At 50.4% G+C, this 19,610-nt stretch overlaps 1 protein-coding gene across 2 annotated transcripts in view; it reads right to left on the reverse strand.

The window, feature by feature from the left end:
* LZTS1 (leucine zipper tumor suppressor 1) overlaps window positions 1-19,610 on the reverse strand; it is a 58,463-nt gene that overhangs the window by 14,854 nt on the left and 23,999 nt on the right. The window contains exon 1 of one of the 2 annotated variants that reach the window (XM_025394109.1): window positions 11,987-12,525. The exons of the other annotated variant lie outside the window; for it this stretch is intronic. The gene's annotated coding sequence lies outside the window, so the exon portion shown is untranslated. Of the gene's footprint in view, window positions 1-11,986; window positions 12,526-19,610 lie in introns of those variants that run through there. 2 annotated transcript variants of the gene reach the window in all.

Here is a 19,610-nt window from a genome sequence, read left to right on the forward strand (position 1 = left end):
TATTGGGAATTCGGGAAGGGGACAGGAAGAGGGAAGGATGGAGAGAAGGCAAAGGAACAGCAGAGCCTCACACTCCACATGGCATGGTGACCTGCTACGTGAGTTCCTACGGAAGGAATCCAGCTAGAGTTGGACTTTAGACCTTAGGAGAAGAGAGAAAAAGAGAAAAGGAACCCAAAGCGGCTGGTGGAAAGGGACCATCCAGCCTACCCTTCTCAGAATCCAGCCCCAGGACCAGTCCCAGCCCTCACACCCCTCCTGACACGATCTCCCCTCTGCTAGCCCACCTCACTGTGGGTGGCTGCTCCACCAGAACGGGGAGGGGCCCGGGATATTGTGGGAAGCCCTCACTTTTGAGTGGCTTCTACTCAAAAGTAGTGTGAGCACCTGAGCTGCCCGGTCCCCACCCCCATTCTGCATTTTCCTTCCCAAAAGAAATGAAGGCTCAAGGCAAAGTGACAGCTGCCTCGGAAGGTCCCTTTCGGGAATGTGGAGACAGAGGCATGGCGTTGCAAAGTGTCTTTCTGGATGCAGAGAGGTGTGAACTAACCTGACTCATCCTCCCATCCCAAACCAACAGTCTCCCTTCCCATGAGTTGAAGAAGCTATGCCTTGGCCCACGCCAAGTCCCGGGTTCTGGCTGGGAAGGGGAGTGGAGGATTCACACAAGCCCTCCTCCTCCTCTGCCGCCATGCAGTGTGAAGAGGTCACTCCCCAAGCCGGAGATGCTCAGCCTCCAGCCACCCCGCCTCCTGCCTCCCACTCAGCTTCTGTTATTTCCCCTCCTGCTCCCTGACATCCTTCCCTCCTTCTCCCCCTCTCCGTCCCACACCTTCTCCCCGCTAAGCTGTAAGGAGCAGGGGAAAGGCTGGCAGCACTCAGCGGTGAGCTCCCGGCTGTGCTGTGCTTCTGGTATCTCTGCAGTCTGCACTTGCCCCCTCTTTACCCCATCCATTCCCCCCAACACTTTTGCCCTTTGCAGGCCCACAACGATGCAAGTGTTGTGCTGGCCGCTCTCCAAGCCCACCCAACCAAGTGTGTCCTCAATAACTGCTGTGCCAAATAGGCTGTTGGCAGGACTGAGCTGATGGGGCTGCACTGTGGGGGTACATTTGATCATTTATCCAACAAATATTTATTCAGCATCTGACATGGGCTAAGTACTATGCAAAATGTACAGGATCAGGTGAGGAAGAGGGGAGGGGAGAAGGAAGGAGAATAGTTACTAAATGGTAGATAAAACAAAAGCCAAAGAGACAGGGAGGACAGGTGTGTGAGTGTGTGTACATGTGTGCACGTCTCTGTGTATGCCTGTGTGAACGTGTGTGTATATGTATGCATGTGTGTCTGCTACTTTAGATGGAGTGGCCAGGAAAGCCTCTGAGAAGATGACATTCGAGAAGAGCCAGCCTGATAAAGTGGTTTTGTAAAACGAGCCGCTCATCGGGAACAGCAGGTGCAAAGGCACTGAGGTCTGGATGAACTTGGGCTTAGTATCAGAGCAGCAGTTCTCAAATGGGGGTAGTTTGGCAGGACCTGGAGACAACACATTTCTGCTTGTCATGATGGGGGTGCTACTGTTATTCAGTGAGTAGAGGCCAGCGATGCTGTTAAACATCCTACAATGAACGCACACGATAGCCCCAAGACAAAGAATGATTTCAGGCCGGGCGCGGTGGCTCAAGCCTGTAATCCCAGCACTTTGGGAGGCCGAGACGGGCGGATCACGAGGTCAGGAGATCGAGACCATCCTGGCTAATGCGGTGAAACCCCGTCTCTACCAAAAAATACAAAAAACTAGCCGGGCGAGGTGGCGGGCGCCTGTAGTCCCAGCTACTCGGGAGGCTGAGGCAGGAGAATGGCATAAACCTGGGAGGCGGAGCTTGCAGTGAGCTGAGATCTGGCCACTGCACTCCAGCCTGGGCGACAGAGCGAGACTCCATTTCAAAAAAAAAAAAAAAAGAATGATTTCACCCAAAATGTCAATGGTTCTGTGGTTAAGAAACTTGGTTTGGGGGGAAGAGAAGGAAAATATGTGTTTAAAACCCCAGCTGAGTCACTGATTCAGTGTGACCGTGGGCATGCTATGTAACCTCTCTATGCCTCAGTTTCCTCACTTGTAATATGAAGGTAACCACACGGGCTCTGCCACGTGACTTCAGTAGGGAGAGGAAAGGAAGTAGGAGCTTAGAAAGCATTTTGAAAAGTCCCTAGTGCTGGTCATTGTTAATATTCTTTCTCATTATTACTCCCCAGGAGAGCTCGCGGAGATGCTCTGTTGATTTGACAAGCGTTGCGGGGCTGGACTCCCAGGGCAGAAGCTGGCCTGGCCATAGAGGTCTTAGTGCCACTGCCTGTACCATGACCACGTTGAACTTGGAAGCAGGCGGAGACTGGGCAGGGAGATGTGGGTCTTCCCTTCACTGGTGCAGAGCTTCCAGCCCCCTCTGGGCTCCGTTTCCAACCACAGCACAAGGGTCTGGATTCATTTCAGTCTTTTTTTTTTTTTTTTTTTTGAGACCTCTTAAGAATTTAATGAGAGCTGTCAACCCTCTCTTCAGAAAAATGCACTGCCTCCAACATTTTGGCTCGGACTTCTAAGGGTTCCCTGACCCCTAATGCCCCTTGACTGACCTAGTTTAAAAACATTAATACATCCTGCTCTGGGGGATAGAACATGAACTTTGGAGAGGAACAAATAACGTGGTTTTGGATTACTGACTTCACTTTAAGGACTCCCTGCTTCCCTTTAGGAACTGGAGAGACCACTGGAAGTGAAACCAAAGCAAATGTGTTGCATCCTCTCAAGGCAGCCCCATCCCTCCACAGACTCCAGCCTGCAGCCAGTCCAGTCCCCAAGAGGTGGGCGGACCTTAGACCACTCAAAGTGGAGTACGAGGTGGAAGAAGGGGTCTGGGCGGTCAGATGGGCAGGCCCTCTGGACTAGCAAGCAGGGCTCAGGGAACAGTGTCTCCCGAAGGCTCGCCCGATGCTCATCGGACATCCCCCACGGCAGCTTCCTTTTCCTTGTGTTTAACAAATTTTTAAGATATGGAAATATGTACAAAAATAACCCAAGTACCCCCGTGCAGAATCGACAATTGTTAAAATGCTGCCATATTTGTTTCAGAAATGAAACAAACAGTCTCGGAGTTGGAGTCCCCATTCCCTATTCCTTCTCCCCACTCCTAACGGTAAGCTCTCTCCCTCGGGGGAAAATTCTCATGATTTGAGTGGGAACATTTTTGGATCATTAAACATACTTTAATGTCTATAATACTATATGTTTCTCACTTTACATAAATGGTATGGTGTCATATATATCATTCTGCAACCTTGATTGTTTTACTCGATCTTTTATTTGATACTTGGGATCCATTCATGTTGACAGCATGTAAAGCTAGATCTTCCCATTTACCCGCTGTGTCATATTCCACCTCATTTCTTTTACTATTCCCTATTTAGATGTTTCCATTCTGTTGCAAAAACTCTCTTACATATGATTATTTTTCCACATGTGAAAGCTTTACTAAGATTTATTTTATTGGGGTCTCAGAAGCTGTCAGTTTTCAAAACCACCTTCCCTAAATTGTCCAGGTGAGGTGACATCTAGAACCCCTATTAGCCAAGACATCAAAGGAAGGCAGCAGCGGTGAGACAGAGAGCCCCTGAGTCACACTTGGCTGTATTACCCTAGAGGAGGGGAGGGGAAGTTGCTGTTACTCAGAAGAGTGGCACTGGCAGAACTGAGGCCCAGGGAGGAGCCCTGTGACCAGGTGTGGTGAAGGAGTTTTGGCCGAGCAGAGGAGTTGACCTGCTGCCGGTACAGAGGAGCCCCCTGCTCTGCAGCAGCCTGGAACCCGAGGCACAACCAGCCAGGCAGGACCTTGGCTGTCCTCTGCCCCAAATGCTTCACTACACCCTGAGGCCAGAGCGGAAAAGGGATTTGCCAAGCTCATATCACAAATTCCAGGCTCCAACCCTGTATTCTGTCTATTTGACTACCAGGACAGGGCCAACTGGGTTTCATTTCCAGCTGAGGGGAATAGGGGAGGGGAGAAACAGCATCCCCTGATCTACCTGGGCACGTGTGGAAAGCAGGGGTGTGGGGTCAGGTTGTCTGATACAAATGGGAGTCCAGCCTGTTGGGGTCACCGTGCTGCTCCAATCAGAGACGGTCACCCTGTGGGTTCAAGTGCCTGGAAGGCAGAGGAGGCTGCAGCTGCAGTCCCAGGTCAGGGAGCAAGCTGTCTCCAGGAATGGCCAGTGGTTGCCGGGCAGGGATCAGAGTTCTGCCTGTAGCTCTCTCCTTCCCACTGGGGCAGCATCACCAGCCCAGGGTAATTTCTAATCTTAGCCATGGGAACCACGCCTTTGCATTTTCATGCTCAGTTCCATCTGTGCAACCTGGAGAACTTCACACTCACTATTATTCATTCACATTGTCCCCCAGGGTAGCGGCATGGCAAGCATCATGTTGACTGCAGAGAAAAAGAGGAGCAAGGCCTCTCGTAAAGAACTTGCATCTCAGCTAGGCATAGTGGCTCATGTCTATAATCCCAGCACTTTGGGAGGCCAAGGCAGGAGGATGGCTTGAGGTCAGGAGTTCGAGACCAGCCTGGGAAAAATTGTGAGACCCTCCCTGCCATGTCTCCAAAAACTTTTTTAAAAAATGAGCCAGGCACAGTGTCACAATGCCTATAGTCCCAGCTATTTGGTAGGCTGAGGTAGGAGGATTGCTTGAGCCTAGGAGTTGGAGGTTGCAGTGAGCTATGATCATGCCACTGCACTCCAGCCTGGGCAACAGAAAGACTCTGTCAAAAAAAAAAAAAAAGGCTGGGGAGAAAACAACAAACAAGAATCTCATCATGAAACCTCAGCTTCCTTTCCAAGAAAGAATGCAGCCCTGTTTCAGGCCTGGCTCCCATCTCCCTGCTCTGGGCAGAGGGCAGGAAGTTCCCTCGGCCACAGTTGCTCCTTAGTGCTCAGCTCCCTTGGCCCTCAGCCTGCAGACAGCTCTTGCATCATCTAACTTTTCAGGGGTGAAAGTCTGTCATCCCACTTATCTTTAAACCCTCTTGAAGGCAGAGATAGGGCTAAAGCTTCTTTGTATCACACACAGGGTCAAACACAGTGCTAAGAATACAATAGGTGCTCAATTTTTTTTTTTTTTTTGGAGACATTGTCTCACTCTGTTGTCCAGGCTAGAGTGCAGTGGTGCAACCATAGCTCACTGCAACCTCAACCTCCCAGGCAGATCCTCCTGCCTCTGCCTCCCGAGTAGCTAGGACTACAGGTATAAGCCACCATAACTGTCTAATTTTTAAATATTGTGTAGAGACAGGGCAGTGCTTGCTATGTTGCCTAGGCTGGTCTCAAACTCCTGGGCTCAAGTGATCCTCCTGCCTTGGCCACCCAAAGTGCTGGAATTACCAGTGTGAGCCACCACGCCCGCCCATCAAGAAATATTTTTAATAAAATCAGCTCATAAGGAGGCACAGTGACTACTGACCTCGTTCACAGAAAGGAAGCTGAGGTCCCGGGAGGGCATGTGACTTAAACTGAGGTCTCCACATATGTAGATAACGAAGGCAAGTCTTTACTACCAGAACCCAAATCTGGTTTTCGCCTGAACAGTCATCACTTAGACTTTGAGACAACTGGTCACCCGGGGGGAAGTGCATCCATCCCCTTCCTCAACAACCAATCCTGTTCAGAGTTTTGGACCAAGACAAAAAAAATACAAGGCAGAGTTTCTGTTTTGGAGGATCTGCTTGAGAGATCTGACAGCTATGTATACCTAAACAAAAAGAGTTTAAAAAGCACCACGAATTTAACTGAAAATACAGCTTTCTTAGGAATTTGCTGAGTTAGAGCCAGTTTGTCTCTGCCTCTAGCAGGTAAGTGGTTTTTAATTTTTTCTTTTGTAGAAAAGGAGGTGAAAGTTACTCTCTCGGCGAGGCGTGGTGGCTCACACCTATAATCCCAGCACTTTGGGATGCCAAGGGGGTCAGATCACCTGAGGTCAGGAGTTCAAGACCAGCCTGGCCAACATACGTCTACTAAAAATACAAAAATTAGCCAGGCACGGTGGTGCGCACCTGTAGTCCCAGCCACTCAGGAGGCTGAGGCAGGAGAACTGCTTGAACTTGGGAGGCAGAGGTTGCAGTGAGCCAAGATTGCACCACTGCACTCCAGCCTGGGCAACAAAGTGAGACTCCATCTCAAAAAAAAAAAAAAAAAAAGTTACTCTCTTATCTGCCTCACCTCACAGGTGCCCTGGTAGAAGATGCTGTCTGGGCTGTCAGGTAACCTGGTTTCTGGCATTGTCCTTGTGTTCTTTTCCTCCAGGTTCTTTGTCCCCAGGGTGCTGAGAGCCCAAGAGTGCAGACCTGCTCTCCATGTTGGGGGCTGGATAACAGAGAGGTGTGGGAGTCAGGGGGTGCTGCAGTCAGGGAACCAGACACAGTTGTAGGTCCTTAGGAGGAAACCATCAGGCATCATTCATCAGAATTCACACTTGGTTTTTCGCTTGTTTGTTTTTTGAGATGGAGTCTCACTCTGTCGCCAGGCTGGGTGCAGTGGTGGCGATCTCCGCTCACTGCAACCTCTGCCTCTCCAGTTCAAGTAAGCCTCCTGCCTCAGCCTCCCAAGCAGCTGGGACTACATGCTCGCACCACCACACCCAGCTAATTTTTTTGTTTTTAGTAGAGACGGGGTTTCACCATGTTGGCCAGGATGGTCTTGATCTCTTGACCTCATGATCCACCCGCCTCAGCCTCCCAAAGTGCTGGGATTACAGGCGTGAGTCACGGCGGCCGGCCCAGACCTCCCATTTGGCACACACTTTACTTGCATGTTCGCATTAGGCCCTAGACAAAAGATACCAGACCGATGGATCTGCTGTATCATCAGGCATACGATTCAATCTTTCAGGGTCTCCATTTCCTCATGTGTCAGATAAGCACAGTTGATACCAACACCCAGCCACTGACAGGATTAAATGCAATCACAGATATACAAATGCTTGACCAGTGAGAACAATACACGTTGGATGCATTGAAACCGAAGTGCACGTGAAATTATAGAGCAGTATGGAAAGATGCTAGAATTAGATCCCCGCATTTCTTGAAGTTAAAAGTGCAGGTCCTTTAGGAAGGACTCCCCACCCCCATCCCCACCCCCACTCCCATTTCACCAGACCTGCCTCTCGGCCTCCAGGAGCGCAGCTGCTCTTGCAGAGATGTGAGAGCTGTCCCCAGGCATCTGCCAGCTGGGGCTGGGGGGCCCAGGCTGCACCAGACTGGTGGGCGGGCCTGCAGCCAGCTCCCCAGCAGAGGTCTCTCTGGGGCTGAATGGGGCACGTGCCCAGGGCTAATTGACTCCCCTTTTATGATGATTCTCCCCGTTCCCCCTCCCCCCATACATACTCTGCCCGATTCAGCTTTCCTTATCTGGAATTCCTCCTCCTGTTTGTATTCCTTGTCCTTGACCCTTCCTCCCATTTGCTGCTCTAGATGAGGGGGAAAGGGGTCGGGGGGCCAGGGCTGGGGCAGGGGTGAGCCTTTGAGCTAGTTAATCATCTCAGCCCAGGCTGCAAACCTCCCAGTGCTCAATTTGCAGACGCCTGAAGGGCTACATGAGCAAAGCTCGATACAGATTTTCTGAGTGAATGCATGAATGAAAAAGAGGCGAGAGTGGAGGAGGAAGAGGGTGGGGGAACGTGGGCAACATGAGGAGGGGCTGAGGTTGCTGAGGTGCTGGGGAGAGAGGCTGCTGGTGGGTTGGGAGCAGGGGCCCACGCAGCTCTCAGTTAAGTGCACTTGGATTCCGTGGAAAGGCAGAAAGTGAAAGGGAAATCGCTGGCAGGCTGAGTCATTCCATCGGGTCGAACAATCGGAAGCAATTCGGCTTCCCACTGCTCTGGAGGAATCAAAAGCCACTCTGCCGGGCGGGCTTTTGTGCGCAGGTTGTCAGCGTTCAGCTGCCGGGGAGCCTTCCTCCGTCCCGGTGGGCAGCTTGTGTCTTAGCAGCGTTGATTGACATTTCTCCCCAGGAACAAGATTACCCACCAATCCCAACCTGCCCTTCCCCCTTCCAAAAATAAAGCCACAGTTACATGCAAAGCTCATGCAAATTTCACCCTGCTGCTGTTTGTGCTGCGGCTGGTCCCACGTGAGAGAGCAGAAGGCAGGCTCATCCGCATTCATGGCTTGGACACCAGGGCCCAAGTGAGCCGGGCCCCGCCAGAGGAAGGGAGCCTTTTCCGACGACCCGTGATACAGATCTTAAACCTGAGAGTGGGTGTAATCTCGAGGAGGGCTAGGCATCTAGACTCCCTCCCATCTTACCTGGACAGACAGAGACTGGAACCTAGGAGCAGATGGGACTCTGGAGGCCAGAATGCTGGAGGCAGATGGCCCCCTGCCTGCCAGGTTTTTAACACCCAGAGTGGAGACTAAGTGGGCACCCCTGGAAAGTGAATTTAAAGATCCCCGGTCTGAGTCTGAGTGAGGAACCGACATGAACCAACAGGGCCTTGGATGGGAATTGAAACATAGCTTTTACCCATTGACCAACTGGGTATTCTGAGGCCAGGTTTAAGCTCAGTAGGGAAGAATCAATGGAAACAGCGATGGCATGCATGGGCAAGGAGAAGGGGAGTGGAGCTGCTGTGAGCTCCCTAGGCAGGTTGACACCTGGTTAGCCTTTGGCAAATCCGACAATCCCAGATTGGGTGGGAACTCTCTCAACGGATCTCTGACTTTGTGGGATGCCTTTGTAGCTTCCCTCTCTCCAAAATTCTGATCTTCCTTCACCGTCCCCAGGTCCACACTGTGGTCCTCTTCACTCTCTAGACCAGGGTCTTCCATGGAAGGAAGTGCAGCAGGTGCACGACTCTCCATTTCATGCCAGGAGATGGGATGGGCACAGGAGCCTCTCACTAATGGGCACCCTCAAGCAGACAGAGGGTGTTGGGGCCCCTTCAGGGCATCACAGAGGTACCCACCTCCTTACTCCACCTATGCCTGAGGCCCTTCCTGAGCGGGCAGGACCAGGCGTCCCAGGCAGTCAAACGAGTTGGCACCAGATCACAGATGGAACCACAGAATGGAGAAAAGCTGTTAAGGCCAGCGATGCTTCAGTGCTCCACGAGTCCCACAGAGGGTAGGTGACGTGTCCTAGGCCACTCAGCAAGGCAGTGGCAGAGCTGGGCTGGAAGCCTGACTCCCCCCCACCTCCCGGCTCCCTCGCCAGTGCTCTTTCCTTTTACATCGTTCTTTCACAACAGAGCAGGAAGGAGGCATAGGTGGAGGGGGAAGATCATTCTATGCTGAGAGGCACTGCTACAAAAATACTCCCATCAGACCAAGGATGAAGCCAGGTCTCCCGCCCTGCACCCCAGCAGCCTGCGGCTTCCTGTGTCATCAGCCATCAACAGTGGCTGAGGGCAGGTGATACGTGCTGTCTTTCCACGGAAAATCAAGGGCAATTTGGAGCTTGCGAGTTTGGATGGGGCAAGAGCATGACGAAGGACAGAAGTGGCGAGACAGCGTAGGAAAGAAACAGGCAGCCTGGAAAGCCCTCTGACACCTCTGCCACCCCTGGGAGGGCTCTGCTTTGGGCAGGGAAGGCGGAGAACTTAGGACAAAAGGCGCAGACTCCTCCAGGAGGCGGGCAGGTGTGGGAGAAGATGAAGGGTGGAGGAAACACAGCACAAGTTTTAAAGATGCTTCCTCCCCTTCTGGCCTTGCCCCTCACCCCTACTGCAGTATGGCTCACCTTTTAATGTACTGAGTGTGTGTGTGTGTGTGGTGGGGTGAGGGGTGGAGCAGGGAGACCTGGTTGATTTCAGATTTCTGGGTTTCAGAATCCAGAAAGGATTGGGATCGAGGAAGTCCCGGCAGGAGGCACAGCTCAGATTCCTAAGTTTGGGTGCTGGAAATGACCTGGTGTGGCACGAAGAGTTTAACCTGGTCCCTCAGCAAGGGCAGCTTTGGGTACCTGGCACTGTGTGTGCCTGAGTGTATTTTTGTGTGCTCAACAGCATGGGAGTCTGTGTGCACAAGCCAGGAAGCCTGTGGCCGTTCCCAACGAGTCTCTGCCTGTCCTGAGTTAAAGCTCTCTTGGTACCCTTTGATGTGTCTGGCTGAGGAATTTTGACTTCTGTGTCACCTCTGCCCTGATTCCTCAAGCTGCCTGCCTCCTCCTCCAAGGCTCCTCAGTGAACTAGGGGCTCACATTTAGTACAGCAGCCACTGAGCCTGGGTTGAGCATCCGGCCATGTCTCCACTCTCCTGGAGCCTGCAGACCCCACAGCCCCTGACAGTGAGATAATTAACCTCTTGTTGGAAGCCCAGGGCTCCTGCAGTGTTGGCCCCGAACTACCACCTAAGTCCCTCAGCTGTGCCCCCTCTGTCTCCGTGAACCTTCCTGGTGAATGTTACCAGCTGGCAAGGCCAGAGGTGCTTAAAGAGGCTCCGAAGAGCCACCTGTAGATGCCAGCACGTCAGGGTCACTCCCGCTTTGCTCCTGAACCTCCTTGCCCTTCTGGCCCCGGTGATGCCAACTGGCTTATAGGCCCCATATGCCATCCTCTCGGTGCTTTCCCACCTACTCTTCCCTCTGCCAGGAACAACCTCCCTGACCGTGGCTGCTTCACCTGTGCAGGGATGGTGGGAAAGCGCCTTTCCCTCCCTCTTGCCTTCCCTGACTATGTCTGAATAAAGCAATACCAGTCTTATGTTCTGTTAAGAATTCAAACCCAAGACTATGCATTTCCATTGCCTGTGGTTTGGTGGGTGCACGCGGCTGCTGGACAGCCTAGCCATAGGCAAGCAAGGTGAAAGCAGGGCCAGGACCTGGCTTGATGTGCCTGGTGGGGCAGGTGCAGCGGGTTGGGGGGGGGGGTCATCTCCCGGTACATGTGTCAGCACTAGCTTTGACAGGTAGAGAGCAGCCACTGGAGGGGTGAGCTGCTGGGAGCACCTGTGCATTTTTTCAATATTCACAAGTACTTATGGAACATTTACTGTGCACAGTGTCCATCAGGGCCCTGTAGACATAGCACTGAGTAGAACAGAATCTGCCTTAATAGAATCATGTCATGAATCACGTCAGAGAATGAACACATTCAACTTGGCATCCAAGGTCCGATGCCATCTAAGCCCAATCTGTCTTCCCAGGTCATCCCCCACTATTTCAGGCTAGAATGACTAGGCCTGCTTCTTGACTGGTCCATGACGCGCAGTCACTGATACTCTGGGTCACATCTGACCTTGAGAGTGACCTTACTGGTGTCCCTTGACCACCCTCAAGGGCCTGTCTTGCCTTTTCCCTCCCCCGTGGCTTTGCTCATGCCAAATTCTCCCTGCTGAGCCCGACCCCCCTTCCCAGATCAGGTCCTCATTGGTTTTCCCTGCTGGGTGGACTTTGTATTTTGAAGTGGTGCCTTTGTCCACTAGATATGGAACTCCTTTTGAGCCCAGATGTCGATGGGGATCCAAGAATCAAAACCTCCTAGCTGACCTGTGCTTCTCTTGCTCCTTTTGCATTTCTCAAATCCTATCGATCATTTGCCACTTACCAAGCCCTGTACCCACCTCTGCTGCCACACTCCCTGCAGACAACTTCATCTCTATAATACAGAGATAAGCAGAATCATTGGGAAGAAACTCCCTCAATTTCCTGAACTCATAAACCTGCAACTGACGTGACTGCTGCCTCCTCTATGCCTGTCACCATGAAACAGAAGTCTGTCTTCATCTCAGACTAATCCTTCCAGCCATGGCGTGACTCTCGTCAACGCCAACCTTCTCACTTCCAGTTTTCTATTATTCTCTCCCATGAGCATTTAAACGTGCACAAGTCTCCCAGTTCAAAAATAACCTACAAGCTCCTGGACTCCATGTTCTTCTCCAGGGACTGCTGTCTTTCCCCCTGTTCACAGCCAAACTTCTCGAGAGACACAGAACATCATACTCACTATTGCTGCTCGCTCATTTCTCACTGGCTCTTCAATCCACAGAGGCCCTGGTTTCTGTCCTCGCCAGTCCGCTAGAACTGCCCTCCAGGATGTTGCTAAATCCAATGGACCTTCCCAATAGTTCGCAAACTTGACCTCTCAGCGGTTCTGTCTCTTTCTTTTTCAGTCTGTGTTTTCTGAAACACTGCTTCCCTGGCTTATATGATACTATGATTGCCTGGCTTTCCTCCTGTTGCGCAGCCTCTCCTTCTCTGTCACCTTTACCTCTTTCATTCTCTAAATGTGGATGCTTTTCAGGCTGCATCTGAGACCCTGACCTCTGCCCCTTCTGCACGGCTTCAGCTGCATCCCCATGGGGATGATTTTCAGATCGGTATCTGCAGCCAAATCCTCTCCCCTGAGCTCCTGCCCTAAACATGCAACTGCTCTTCCCTCGGAGGAGCCACATCTCACCCTCGCACATCCACAGTGGAATTATTCATTCTCTCTTCCTTGCCAGGATCCATCTGCCTTCAGCGTGCTCCTCCTTCTGGAATCCCAGTGTTAGTGAACAGCACAACTGTGATCAAGCCAGAAACCGGTCCCACGAAACCTAAGCAAACCAGGAACTTTTGATTCCCACTCAGCCCTCAGCCTACTTCTGACCAGCCACCAAGCCCTGTCTCACCATCGCTTTTCCTCCAAACCAGCATTTCCCTGCGATTCCACGGCCACTGTCTTAGTCTTAAGTTGCTATCATACTTCCCTTGGGAAATTAATAGACCTGTTACTTGGTTTTTTTCTTAGTTCTCCCAAGGATACCCTATGGCCCCCAAAATAAAGCCCAAATGTCCTAACATGGCAGAGAAGGCCTTCATGACTGGGACTCTGTGTATCTTTGTATCTTCATGTCATCCACCACCACTTCCTCTCCTCCTCTCCCCAATCCTGCCCTCTGTCTATTCTGAGACTGGAGTGTATAAATCTGTCATTTTCTCCCTCGGACCCGGCCCCAGGTTTTCCCACACTCCTCCCTAGGCCCAAAGCCCCTGGGACTTTGCTCAGAAGGCACTCTTCCGCTATGAAGCCTTCCTGTGTCTGTGAGGCTCCTTCTGCGTCTTCTTACAGTGGGCGTTAATCACTCTGTAGCACAGCTGCTCTCTACTTTGAGCTCTTTCTCAGTAGATGGCAAGACCTTCTTTCACTCAACACTGTACTCCCAGCTTCGAGCACAGCACCCAGCCCAAGACTCAATGTTTGTTTGTTGAATGAATGGATAAGCGTGTGTTTATGCATCATATTTTATTTTATTGTGCCTGGGTTCTACCAGCTACCCTTTCCCAACTGCAACATCACAAAACACTCTACACAGTGGGTGTTTATGAACTTTTCATCCCTTCTCCCCATCCTAGGGAACCCCTTGGAATACACTAGGTAGCTTGGAGCACAGCGGCAATCATCTCCATCCCAGTGTGTGATGAAGGCTTCTCCATGTGGGCACTCAAACCTCAGTGGCATCCCGGCCTGGGCATTGGGTTCAGGGCTGTGGACGTGTTGGAGTCTGTGGGCCTGAGTGTTAGACGCCCTTTATGTGGAGATAAGATCACAGCTGGACGATGTTACCCACTGGGGTGTACGTGTGTGTACCAGCGTCAACACTCCCTTGGTGTTGAGCTTTTCTGCACTCCAAGCTCCACTTTGTGAAAAGATCTGCCCGGGACTGTGGGAATTTCTGGGACGTGGGATGTCAGTGCTAAATCACCAGGAAAGTCCTAGTAAAGTGGGATGTGTTGGTGGCCCCACCTAAACTGGAAGTTAGGATTTGTACAAAAGAAGATTGAATTAGTTCTCAGTGACCCCTTGACCTAACCCTTGGTCCCTCACTCAGTGGGCTCCCTGGAGCGCTGTGATCAAAAACAAAGATAGAGTGGCTGCCATGAGACTGTGTGCGTGTGTGTGCGCGTGTGTGTGTGCGGGTGTGTGCGTGTGCGTGTGTGTGTGCGTGTGTGTGTGTGTGTGTGTCTCAATGGGATTACCTCTCAGGAGTGTGATCTTGGCTTCCTGGAGGGAAATGTCTGAAGGGCAGTGGGCGGGGGAAAGAGACTAATGTGTGTGGAAGAGATGGATAGGTCATTAACTGGCGACAGAAAGAATTATGGCTGGGCGCCACGGCTCACGCCTATAATCCCAGCACTTTGGGAGGCTGAGGCGGGTGGATCACCTGAGGTCGGGAGTTCGAGACCAGCCTGGCCAACCCCAGGTGAAACCTCGCCTCTACTAAAAATACAAAAATTAGACGGGTGTGGTGGTGGGCACCTATAATCCCAGCTACTCGGGATGCTGAGGCAGGAGAATCGCTTGAACCCGGGAGGCAGAGGTTGCAGTGAGCCGAGATCGCGCCACTACACTCCAGCCTGGGCAACAGAGCAAATCTTCATCTCAAAAAAAAAAAAAGAATTGTGCATGTGGGTTAGCTCCCAGCCTTACCTCTCCTCACCTGGGAGAAGCTTTCCTGCAGACCCCAGAGAGAGGTGGGCTCGGAGTTGGGGAAGGGCCTGAGCAGGAGGAAAAGTCTAAGAAGGCATAGGCGAGGGAATCCTAAAGGGTAAGGGGCAATCTGGGGGTAGTGGAGGAGAAAGAGAAGGCAACAAGAAAGGACAAGGAAGATGGAAAGTGCTGGTGGGTCCAGTCCTAGCAGATGGAGGGGTGAGACTTGGACTCCGGAGAGGACCTCAATTGTGATGTAAATGAGTGACTGGGCAGAGGGAAGGGGCCGTGTGGGAAGGGTGAGGGTGCAGGGCAAGGACAGCAGTAAGAGCTGAATGCAGCGACTGTGTCATAGCTGCTGGTTATGAGGATCGGGTTTCTTTTCTGCAGATGTCATGTGCCGGGGTGAGCTGTTATTAACTAAAAGGAGTCAGGGCTTAGCTGCAAGCAAGGAGGTATGTGGTTGAGTGCATTTCAGCATGGGTAGAAGAAATAGTGCAGCCTGCAGAAACGAAGGCAGCTTTTTGGGACCGGAGCACATTTTAACGGGAGGAGAAGTCTATAAAGCTACCAGCTCCCTAGCTACTCCCCCATTATAACTACTTCCAAAAAATAAAGAAAGCAAGAAAATATGTAAGAGGCCTTTAGGTTATCAAGAAATAATGTAATCCTGGGATAGATTCATTTTAAGATATGACGGTTTAATGAATGGATGACTATGATATTATAAAATATATATTTGGTCTTTGACCCCATTTCCTGGCATCCTAAAATCCTTAGAGTCTCCAGAGTGATTTTTTTTTTTTTTTTTCCGTAGGCTAATGGTTGACTGTTGGCTGGTAGCTTCAGAGTAGGGCCAGTCACCAGAAAGACCAAGGATTAGATGGTTGGAACTTTCAGCCCTTGCCCCTAACTTCTGGGGAGGAGAGAGGGGCTGAAGGTTAAGTTGATCACCAATGGCCAATGGCTTAATCAATCATGCTTATGTAATGAAGCCTCCATAAAAACCCAAAAGGACAGGGCTCAGGAAGTTTCTGGATAGTTGAACACCTGGAGGGTCTTGGAGGGTGGCGTGCCCAGAGAGGGCTTGGAAGTACCCCACCTCTTCTCCCCTGCCTTTCTCTATGCATCTCTTCATCGGTATCCTTTGTAATATCCTTTGCAATCAATCAATAAGTTTGTTTCACTGAGTTCTGTGAGCTGCTCTAGCAAATGAATCAAACCGAAGGCTGGGGTCATGGGAACTCCAATTATAGCCAGTCAGAAGTACCAGTGAAATGACCTGGTAAATTGATCTCCAAGTAGGTAGTCCCATAAGTGAGTTGAATGAGAGGACATCAGAGGGTCCTCTGCAGAGCTGATTGTTTTCTTGTTGGTTGGGAAAACCCCATACACGTGGTAATATAAGTCTTCTGTGTTGTTAGGTTGTGAGATCAGAGGAAAATCATTTGTTTTTTTCCACTCAATATTTATTAAAGGTGTTCCCAATACTGGACATTAGGATTAACGGTAAGCATGTCAGAGGCATTTGAACCAGAGCAGCTCCATGTTGAATAGGGGCTGGGTAAAATAAGGCTGAGACCTGCTGCGCTGCATTGCCAGGAGGTGAAGGCGTTCTAAGTCACCCGATGAGACAGGAAGTAGGCAGAACACACAGGTCATAAAGACCTTGCTGATAAAACAGGTTGTGGTAAAGAAGCCGGCCTGAACCCACCAAAACCAAGATGCGATGAAGTGACCTCTGGTCGTCCTCTCTGCTCATTATATGCTAATTTAATGTATTAACATGCTAAAAGATATTCCCACCAGTGCCTTGACAGTTTCAAATGCCATGGCAATGTCAGGAAGTTACCATATATGGTCTAAAAAGGGGAGGAACCCTCAGTTCTGGGAAGTGCCCACCCCTTTCCCTGAAAGCTCATGAATAATACACCCCTTTTTTTAGCATATAATGAATAAATAATTATAAGTATATTCAGCTGAACAGCCCATACATACTGCTGCTCTGCCTATGGAGTAGCCATTCTTTTGTTTCTTTACTTCTCTGGTAAACTTGCTTTCACTTTATGGACTCGCCCTGAATTCTTTCTTGAGCAAGGTCTAAGAACCCTCTCTTGGGGACTGGATTAGGACCTCTTTCCAGTAACAAGTATATAAGGCTGGTATTAATTCCAACAGGACAAACCAAGAAATGGTTTAAGAACTGGGCCTTCAACTGTGGCTTTTCACTTTGTAGGCTAATCTATGAGTTGGAGGAAATAGGGTGGGGTGTCAGAAAATTCCAGCAACTCCAGGTGGGCGAACTGTCCTAAAAGCACCCTTTTCTCTGTTTCTACGCATCATAGTGCCAGGAATCTGGTGCAAGATCCAAAACAGCAGGATTTGTCAGCCTCCTGGCCATTTCCCAGTAGGACTCGCTGTGTCTAATGCTAATTCTAGCTTGGTGTGGAGCTTGGGAAGTCTGGGACTGGAGGGAAGCTGGGAGCAGGAGAATGTGTGTATGGAAACAGTCCCATCTACTATGAGCACCTTGGAACGTCTTGCTCATCACTGTATCACTTAGCACAGCGCCTGGCACATAGTTGTGTTACAGTAGGTAGTCAGGCAGGCATGAGCAGGGCAGGAGAGTCCCCGACCAAGGAATGCCAGGTGACCATCAGATGGTCAGGCGGTTGTTACAGTGTCTCTCTAAGACAATAACTGGTCACAGCTGGTGCCAGGGAAAGGCGGTCTTCCAGTAGGTAGAAACACCTGAAACTGGTGATCAGCAGTTTCCTGATAAGATCTCAGGATTTAGGTGTGTGGGTTCAACCGCGTGCACTAAGAGGCAAAATGGTACAACTGTTATATGACCTTCCTCTGGGAACGAGACAAGTAAGGAGAGAATTCCTCAAATAAGCTTGTGCACAATGTCAGTAAACACACGGTGCATGCACAGCACATGCCCTCCAAGTGCTGGCAGGCCGCCGTGCATGTGGACATGCCCTGACACTTTTTAATACACTTTCACTCCTGCTCTAAAACTTGCCTCCGTTTCTCACTCTGTCTTAGGACTCCTCTGTCTAATTCCTTCTTCTGAGGAGTAAGAACTGGGGTTGCTGCAGGCCTGTATGGATTTGCCGCTGCTAACAGCTGGAGCCCAATACATGTTCATCAAATGAATGAATGAATGGACTTTCTACCTTAGTTCTCTCCTAGCTCAAATAGATCTTCCACATTGCAGCGACTAGGCGTTGCCTTTCTAAAACACAGACTTGACAGCTTCAGGTTCTTTTCCAGCCTGTCCTCTCTCCAAAAATTGTCTTCATTTCCTTCCTCGGGGATCTCTACTCATTTCCTGCAGTACATTCAGGACCCTTTATGCCCTGGGTCCCAAGTCCAATTGCCAGTTTTGTTTGTCCTGTCACCTGTCACTGCTTTCTCACCATTTCTTCCAAATACCACTCAGCACATAATGCTCTCATGTGCCGCTGGCACAACCTAGAATCTCTTTCACAAAACTTTTCCCTGTATCTCCAGCCTTCTGCCTGTGAAAACCCATCCTTCAAGGTCCAGCTCAAATATCACGTCCTCCAGGAAGCCATCCTACGTTTTCCTTGCTGCCTTGTCTGTCATTGTACAATGGTGGACTGAAACTCTCAGAGCATTGATTTCATTCTGCTCCTTAAGTAGCCTGTTCTTTATCTGTCTATCCCCTCTACTAGTCTTTGGGCTTCTCGAAGACTAACACTGTTTCATTTGTCTCCATTTACCCAGCTAAACAGTCATCCAAGGAAGGAGGGAGGGAAATCAGAGAGGCTCAAAGAAGTTGGAAGATGTGTTAATGGGCTGGTGACAGGAAAATAAAAAATAACAGACATCTAGCTATTTGCCTTAGAAATTGCTGAACTTTGGAAGTCTGAACTGAGAGAATTGCCTGAGGCCAAGGGTTCGAGACCAGCCTGGGTGACATAGTGAGACGCCCTTGTCTACAAAAATTTAAAAATTAACTGGGCGTGGTGCCATGTGCCTGAAGTCCCAGCTACTTGGGAGGCTGAGGTGGGAGGATCGCTTAAGCCCAGGAGTTCCAGGCTACAACGAGCTACAATCGGGTCACTGCACTCCAGTCTGGGTGAAAGAGCAAGACTCTATCTCAAAAAAAAAAAAAAAAAAAAAAAGAGGCTGAGCATGGTGCCTTATGCCTGTGTAATCCCAGCACTTTGGGAGGCCAAGGTGGGCAGATCGCTTGAGTTCAGGAGTTTAAGACCAGCCTGGGAAACACGGTGAGACCCCATCTCTAATAAAAACAAACAAAAAAATCAGCCGGGCATGCCTGTAGTCCCAGCTACTCAGGAGGCTGAGGTGGGAGGATCACCTGAGCCCAGGAGGTTGAGGCTGCAGTGAGCCATGATCTCTGGGCGACAGAGAGAAACCCTGTCTCAAAAAAATAAAAAAATTCTGAAATTGCCAGTGAATTTTCTTTTCATGATTTCACTTCCATCCCAAGAAGTAGAATTGCTACTGACCAAGAAAAGAGAGGTGAAGGAGGCCTTAGATCATCCTCCTACACAGGAGACAGTGAAAGTGCTCTTATTCCCTTAGGCACCACCCCACCGCCAGATGACACTGGATTTCCCTCCTTTGCTCAGTTCTTTCTTTCGAAGACTCGGCCCTGATTTTCTTAGCGTAGCCCACAATAAGGGTGCACCCTTCCTTCTGCTTTCATCTGCCCAGTAATAGTGCTAATTGGAAGGACTTTGGCTCTTCCCGCAGCCTGGCTTTGTCAGGCGTAACAGTCCTCTCTCATTCTCTGGATGTGGCTCGTGTTCCTGCTGGCAGTCTTCCTCAGAGTTCACTTGTCATTCAGGCCTCTGTGAAAGGCCCCCTTACAACTTGCTCATTCACTGTACCTCATTGTCCCTGCCCATTCATTGACATTCATGGGGATAATTCCTCCCACTGCCACATGCACGGAGGCGCGTGCACATGTGTTCAGACCCCATGTCCCATTAGCAGTGAGGACACTTGAAATAAAAAGCAGCACCGCCTGAATGCGGAACTGCTTTCCCGTTTAATAGCGGGGGAGTCGATTGCGCTAATGTTATTTCAAGAAGTACCAGGAGAATTGGTGGGCACGGCAGAGCAGGGAGGGAGGAAGGGGCCGGGTGGTCTTAATAGT

Source organism: Theropithecus gelada, chromosome 8 (genome assembly GCF_003255815.1).
Source record: "Theropithecus gelada isolate Dixy chromosome 8, Tgel_1.0, whole genome shotgun sequence".
Lineage (NCBI taxonomy): Eukaryota > Metazoa > Chordata > Mammalia > Primates > Cercopithecidae > Theropithecus > Theropithecus gelada.